Below are 8188 nucleotides of genomic sequence, written 5' to 3' on the forward strand. Positions count from 1 at the left end.
AGCTACAGAGAACATGGTTTGTGTTGAAGCTTCTCTTCATCTGCCTCAACTGACAGCATGACATGAACTGTTTATAGCAGACTGGAAGGAAGTCAACTTTGCATAGAAGAGACACTGACATGCTATAAAAGGATGGATTGTCCCGTTACAAGCAAGGGTTGAAGATAATTTTATTCCTACTGTATAATACCTACATACATGTATGTTAACGAACATGTTTTTAAAGGTTTATTTTGAAAATAATGAAATGTGTAAAGCAAATTCCTAATAATTACACTTTGTGCATTCAATGTGAATGTTGGATTGAACAGACCTGTGAAGTGAGGACGCTCAAGAAATGAAAAAAAAAACTGATGAAGCCAATGGTGTAAATCCTTGGGATATCACCCAATAAAATGGAAGAAACAAGATTTCATTTTCAAGACTAGGATTTCAAAAGGTGGCAGTGGAGGATTTGGATGGTTATTACTCTAGAAAAAATAACTTTTATAGTGGAATGTCAGTTAGAGCCCTGCACGGGCCTAAAATATGTAGGCCCTAGCAGAGCCCGGGCCCTACATGTTCGGGCCCGAGCCCGGCCCTGGCCCCACCCTCTCCCCCCAGACCTTATGTGTTTGAGCAATTTAAAATAGCCTAAGCCTATCAATGCCAGAATACATTCCTCTAATGTCAGTATTTGATACTGAATGATATATTCACAAAAAATAGTTCCAAATTCAAATACAAATCCTGATAATTGAATATTCCCTGTGTCACCATGACGAACTGAGTCTACTGGTGGTGGTAAATAGAGGAAGTCGTTTTTGTACGTCTTTCCTATTATTGTCTCTCACTGTGTCTGTCGGGCACAGTAATACACTGCTGTGTCCTCCGTCCTCAGACTGTTCATCTGTAGATACACCTTACTGCTGGAGTCATCTCTGGAGATGGTGAATCTGCCCTGGACTGACTGGGAGTAGTAGATGGGAGTACTGGATGTGTGCACCAAGGCGATCCACTCTAGTCCTTTACCAGGAGCCTGTCTGATCCAGTTCCAAACTGAGCCTCTAAAGTTAAATCCAGAGGCTGTGCAGGTGAGTCTGTCGGATTCTCCAGGCCTTTTCACCACTGGTTCAGACTCTATGATGGTCTGACCCTCAACACCCACGGAAAGAAACAGAGCAACCACCAAGAGCATTACTTTTCTCGAAGCCATGTTTACAGTATCGTTAGTATGTCTTCAAATCTATGAAACCCTTATAAATACGCTATGACATGAATTGTATCTCTGACGGAATTTGCTTAATGTAAGCTCCTCCCATCAGTTGCAGCATTTGTGAACAAATTCAAATGACAATACAAAGTAAGATAGATTTTTACATTCTGCAATCAGTAAATAGTTAATTAAGAGATGTTTACCTCCAAGACAACACTGAGGAGTTGAGTTGCATTCTTTTTTTAATAATTCAATATAATTTCATTTAATATGCCACCATTTCTCTGCATAAAATCTACTTGGTAAAATACTTGCTCTTGTTCTAACTTACATGCAAAATGTTGCATTATTGTTAATTAAATTGACTTCCCTACATGAAGGATCTTGTTGCATGTGTGGGCTGATCTTCTCTCCACATGTGTCTCTTGTTTGTACCATGTGTCTCTAGGTGACAGTCTCTTGACCACAGAAACACAGCTGCATCTTCATGTCCTAACTGTCTGTTGCACCGGATGTGTGGGGATAATAGACATCATTTTCCAATTGTCATTGAAGCATTACTGCTGCGGCGGGCTGCCAGACATCCCTCAAATCCACTCATGCTTTCCCTGTAGGACTATAGGTGATCTGTTATAATCTGTACAGAAACTATTGATGACAGAATATCTAGAGACTGACAGAAGAAGGTCAGACACAAGGCTTCAAGGTCATTCACTGAGTCTGGCTGGCCCTTAGCAAAAAAGAAGTATACTTCAAGTTTATTTTATTAAGTAAACTTAAGTAAAGACCAAGTGTATTTCCAAGTGTACTTTTATGCAAGTATACTTATATACTCAAATACACTTTATGCACCAAGTATACTAATATCAATAAAGGTAAAGTAAGGTAAAGTCCCACTGATTGTCACACAATGTGTGAAATTTGTTCTCCGCATTTGACCCATCCCCTGGGGGAGCGGTGAGCGGCAGCGTGCGCCGCGCTCGGGAATCACATGGTGATTTAACCCCCCAATTCCAACCCTTTGATGCTGAGTGCCAAGCAGGGAGGCAAATGGGTCCCATTTTTATAGTCTTTGGTATGACTCGGCCGGGGATCGAACTCACGACCTCCCAGTCTCAGGGCGGACACTCAGACCACAAGGCCACTAGTAGTATACTCCAAGTGTACTTGCCTAATACTTCTTGGCACTAAATTGGCCCAATTCAGTATACTTTATGCACCAAGTATACTAATATCAATATACTAGTAGTATACTCCAAGTATACTTGCCTAATACTTCTTGACACTAAATTGGCACTAAATCGGCCCAATTCAGTATACTAGTAGTATACTAAGTAACTAGTAGTATACTTTAAGTGTAAGGAAAAAGTATGACCATGCAAGACTCAAACTCAGGGCCCCTTCCTTTCAGCACAATGTCCGGCTATCCGTTCAGCTGAGTAAAGTAGAGAATGTTGACCATACCACTATATGTGTATCTGTCTCTATTCTAACACTACAGGTCAGATTGGGCTGAAAATTTGCATGGAGGTGGGTTATGATCTGGGAAAGGTCACGAGCAGATTGGAAAGTCCTGGAATCACCTGTCCTGGGAAATCCTGGAAATGACCTGGAAAACACCTCATGCCCACAGCCTAGTTCGGATTGGGCTGAAATGGAGGGGGGTAGTGATCAGGGGGAAGGTCATGGGCATGTCATCAAGTCCTGGAACCACCTGGAAAGTCCTGGAAAATCCTGGAAACCACCTGGAAAATACTTCACATCCACACCCCAGGTCAGATTGGGCTGAAATCTTGCATGGCAGAGGGTTATGATCCGGGGAAGGTCATCGGCACATCATCAAGTCCTGGAACCACTTGGAAAGTCCTGGAAAACACCTGACACCCACACCCCAGGTGGCATTGTGCTGAATATTTGTCAGGATCGGAGTTAGACGTGTGGATCTATTCGCGGGTAGTTGATGACCACGGGAAACTTGGTAGGTCTGGAGAAGCTGGGGTGTTGTGGAACTTGGTAGCTTGATAGCTGGGGCTGCACTGTTCGAGGTTTTGGGAACGGTTGCAGAGAGATTGCAGAAGTTGCTGGTTGCAAGAGTTGCAGGTTGCAGACGTTGCAGAGATTGGTATGATCCTAGTTTAGATTATGAATCACTGGCGAGGACCTGCAGGAACAGGCCCTTATAGATGTGAATATGACATCACCTGTGTTATGACATCACCAGCGAAAGGCATGAAGGACGCTTATGAATCATGACATCATCAGTGATTGATGACATCATAGCAGGAATGACGACGTCAAAGTAGGAATGATGACGTCATCCTAACAGTACCCTCCCCTCAACGGACGTCACCTGGCGTCCAATGGGGCCATCAAGGATGGCATCTGGGAGACAAAAAATCCGTAGGTTCTGGTGGAGGTGCTCTTCCGCAGGTGGTTAGACGCAGGTGGTTAGGCCCCAAAGGGGGTGTAGGACAGTGGAGGTGCTCCTCCCTAATACAGGATATCGAAGCCATAGATGGACCGATACGTAGATAGAACTTCCACGGGGTCCGGTGGATCCTCTGGGGCCGGCCATCCCCCGGGGCACGACCCAAACACGGGAGGCTGGAGACCATCAAGAGGGTCAAATGCCGCCGTCTGCATGTGGGTTGTGATCAGGGGATGGTCATAGGCAGGTTGTGTACTTCTGGAAACCATGGCTGGACACCACCATAATTTCCGGCGAAGCAAAAGGCACAGTTGTATTGCTTTAATTGTGCTTATAAAAGGGAGCATGGGCTCTGTTTGTCTCTTTGTTTCTCTGTTTGAATTGTCCCTCTGATGATACCATTCATGGAATGTCTATGACATCATCACTGATGATGTCACAATGTCTATGATGATGTCACAATGTCTATGACATCATCACATCTATGACATCATCAGTGGTGGTCATCAGTGAGTGATGGCATCAGTGATGTGAAGTTGAGCAATTGTGTGCTGAGTGACATCACTCAAGCACTCTATATATTCTTGTACTGCCTTAGCAGCCAGTATACATCAAGTCTGCTACTCTCACACATGGAAGAATTGTCAATAAAATCAGCCAAATGTGTATGGTGTATACTAGCTCAAAGAAACCGATATGTCTGAAAAAGTATTTAATAGGCTATCGACTATAAGGGACCACTTGGAAATAAGCCTCTGGGATTTATTGTGATATCCTGATTTTTCCATTTTATATGTAGAACTGCTGTAGCCTACTTCAAATAAAACAAATCAACTACAAGCCAAGTATACTTATACTTTCTGTATAAGGCAAGAATACTTATTTATACTTTTCTTGTGTGTATCTCAATCACAAGTTTAAGTACAAGTTCAAGCCAAGTATACTTAGACTTTTCTGTATACTGTATACTGTATACTGTAAGTACACTTAAGTATAAGCATACTTAAATGTAAGTATACTGTATACTATGTAAGTACACTTAAGTATAAGTATACTCAAGTGTAAGTATACTTAAGTAATTTTTTTACAAGTATATATTTGATAAGTATATAAAAAGTAAACTGAAAGTATACTCTCATTTTAAGTTTAAAAGAAGTGTACTAAAGTATACTAATTGTACACTTGTATACACTTCCTTTTGCTAAGGGGGGTCAGTGTCACTGAACACAGCTGACAAAACACAGTAGAAATAGATTAGACATTATTATCATACACTTCTTGTCCTCATGCAAAGTTTAAGTCAACAGAACTGGTGTGCTCAACTCAGTCTCAACGTGTATCGGGTGCCGGCCAAAAAGAGCATGAAGAATCAAACCAAAGCAGCACAAGAAAGTTTCAATAATATAATCCAGCACAGGCTGCACAGCAGCAGACACATCAAGTGAATTTACAACATGACCTGATTACCAGCAGCAGCACAGAGAAACATGTTGGTGTTTTAACTGAACTGTTTGGTACTTCAGAGGGTTAAAGTATGAAGAGTACGGTTTCATCTAAATAAGATTACCTAATTGAATATTTTGAAATAAAATCTGAACTCTTACAAAAGAATTGCCAACATGAAAGAAACAAACACCATTGATTACTATTCAAGTTACATGTAGGATCCATTTTAAGACAACATTTAAATTAGATTGTTAATCCTTGTTAGCTGAATGTCTATTAGTATTATCAGTCAGGAAAATATTTAATCCGAGAACGTAGAATTTGGATCCTTTTCACTTTGTCCTATGTATTCAAAGATATGTTTTCCTCTTTCTCAGTGAACGAAACTGGCCTTGAATGTATTAGTGCGCTGATGGCGCCTCCTCTGGTGGCTTCATGTACACGTGTTCAGGGACTGAGGGGTTTTTGTACAGGTCTACTGATGGTTTGTGTTACTGTGGCTGTCTTCTGGCACAATAATAGACAGCAGAGTCTTCAGGCTGCAGATTCTGTCCATTTAGAGTCGCTCTGTTGCTGGAAGAGTCTAAAGAGATACTAAATTTGTTTTTTAGTGAATCTTTGTAGTAAGCTGTGCTTCCTACTTTCATTCCAATCCACTCCAGTCCTTTCCCTGCAGGCTGTCTGATCCAAGCTGTGTAATAGCTACCAACAGAATAAGAGACCTGACAGGTGATGGTCAGAGGTTGACCTGGCTGGACAGTCAGAGAGGCTGGTTGTGTCAATGTTTCTCCTTTCACACCTGTGAAGGAAAACATGTTGAATTTTTAAATGTTTTACAGTGTAGTAAGAATGATCAGCTGGTGCACTGAGATCAAACTTATTGTTTCTCCCTCAAAGAGACTTACAGGATCCAGCAGCCAGCAGCAGCAGCAGAGCTACAGAGAACATGGTTGGTGTTGAAGCTTCTCTTCATCTGCCTCAACTGACAGCGTGACATGAACTGTTTATAGCAGACTGGAAGGAAGTCAACTTTGCATAGAAGAGACACTGACATGCTATAAAAGGAGGGATTGTCCCATTAAAAGCATTCAAGAGTTGAAGAGAATTTGATTCATGAATTCCTAATGTTCATTAAGAGATATATTAAAGAAAATGTGTTTAAAGGTTGAGTCTGTTGATTTTGCATTGATTCACTAAAGTGTTTACATCACTGTATTGAAGAGATACTTGGCATTTACTGTCCTCTAATGTTTTCAAAAGAGGGAACTGTAACATTTTCTACTTCAACAGCAGAATATAACTAATTTGTGATTCCCCATAATATATAGAGATGTTTTTGGTTGAAATTATTTAATCTAACTGTTGTTTGGTTATTATTTAAACAACCACAGTGCTGTATTGGCATTTGTGGTTTTGTACGGAATTGATACTGATGAGGTTGAGGATGTGTTTTATTGTTTATTGTTCTTTGACTGTCTTAACTCAGAAATGGTGTCAGGGAACAAATACATAATTGTATTAATTTGTTATTGAAGCAAAGAGATGAATCATGTGAGACAGAGGGGGTCTAACAGGCCAGTCTGAGTACTGTAGGATTTTGTACAGCTGCTCAACCAACTCCAGTCACTGTGGCTGTCGAGCACAATAATAAACAGCAGAGTCTTCAGTCTTCAGATTGTTCATCTGGAGAAACACCTGCTGTCTGCTGTTGTCTCTGGAGATGGTGAACCGGCCTTGGACTGACTGAGAGTAGTAGATGTTGCTAGTATAGATGGAGGCAACCCACTCCAGTCCTTTTGGAGCCTGTCTGATCCAGGCCATCCAGTAGCTGCTGAAGGTGAATCCAGAGGCTGTACAGGTCACTCTGTGGGATTCTGCAGGCTTTTTAACCACTGCTTCAGATTCTGTCAGAGTCTGACCATCAACACCTGTTAAGACAAACCAGAAAACATAACATGCATTAAGTTACTAACTTTAATGGAGACAACATCAAATCCAGATGAGTCAAAAGCTTCACCTGTGCAGCAGATAGCTAAGAGCAGCAGTCCTGTCCTAAAGCCCATCATGTTAAACTGTGTGGCCACTGTTCTCTGTCATCCTCTCTGCAGTCAGATAAGTAGAGATGGAAGACATGTAAGTTTTGCATTGACTCCTCCTCACAGGCAGGGGGGGTAGTACTGGATTGGACCTTTCTCTCAGTTATTATTTTTGTGATATTGGAGAATGAATGTTCACTGGACACAGAGATTATCTGGGTTAAATTTGACCCACAGGTAAAAAATACAAAATAAAAGCATGTTTGAGCATTATAGATCGAGATAGTTTCCGAGCTTGAACACACCTCTAAATCTGACGTCATCACATCAGCACCTAACATATTGACATCAGTAATGATCTTATATGAAAAGAACACATTGTATCAAATTTGGTTAAAACATTTTTGTGTGTGCCAAAACCATACTGACACCTCTCTGGCTCCAAGTGAATCATTCATTTATTTGTATGTTTCTGTCGGATGATGTATGAACATAAACAAGATGGTGATTATTTTGATCTTTATTAATTATTTCAGATAAATATTTATTCATGATTCATTTCATGTGCTTTCAATTTTGTCACTGCTATATTTTTCCTCTTTGTCTGTGAACTGGCCTTGAATGTATAGTGATCTGATGGTGCCTCCTCTGGTGGCTTCATGTATACGTGTTCAGTGACTGAGGGGTTTTTGTACAGGTCTACTGATGATTTGTGTTACTGTGGCTGTCTGGCACAATAATACACAGCTGAGTCTTCAGGCTGCAGATTCTGTCCATTTAGAGTCACTGTTTTGCTGGAAGAGTCTAAAGAGATACTAAACTTGTGTTTTAGTGAATCTTTGTAGTGTTCAGCTCCAGTATATTTCATTCCAATCCACTCCAGTCCTTTCCCTGCAGGCTGTCTGATCCAAGCTGTGTAAGAGCCAAGAGAATAAGAGACCTGACAGGTGATGGTCAGAGGTTGACCTGGCTGGACAGTCAGAGAGGCTGGCTGTGTCAGCGTTTCTCCTTTCACACCTGTGGAGGAAAACATATTGAATATTTCAATTGTTTTACAGTGTAGTAAGAATGATCAGCTGGTGC

General features: G+C 41.1%; 1 gene segment (V, D, J or C); it reads right to left on the reverse strand.

The window, feature by feature from the left end:
• Positions 1-829: 829 nt before the first annotated feature.
• Positions 830-1195, reverse strand: LOC310788475 (immunoglobulin heavy variable 3-21-like). The segment is given in 1 exon: positions 830-1195.
• Between the last annotated feature and the right edge of the window lie 6993 nt (positions 1196-8188).

Source organism: Poromitra crassiceps (assembly GCF_964638095.1).
Source record: "Poromitra crassiceps genome assembly, chromosome: 13".
NCBI classification, from domain to species: domain Eukaryota; kingdom Metazoa; phylum Chordata; class Actinopteri; order Beryciformes; family Melamphaidae; genus Poromitra; species Poromitra crassiceps.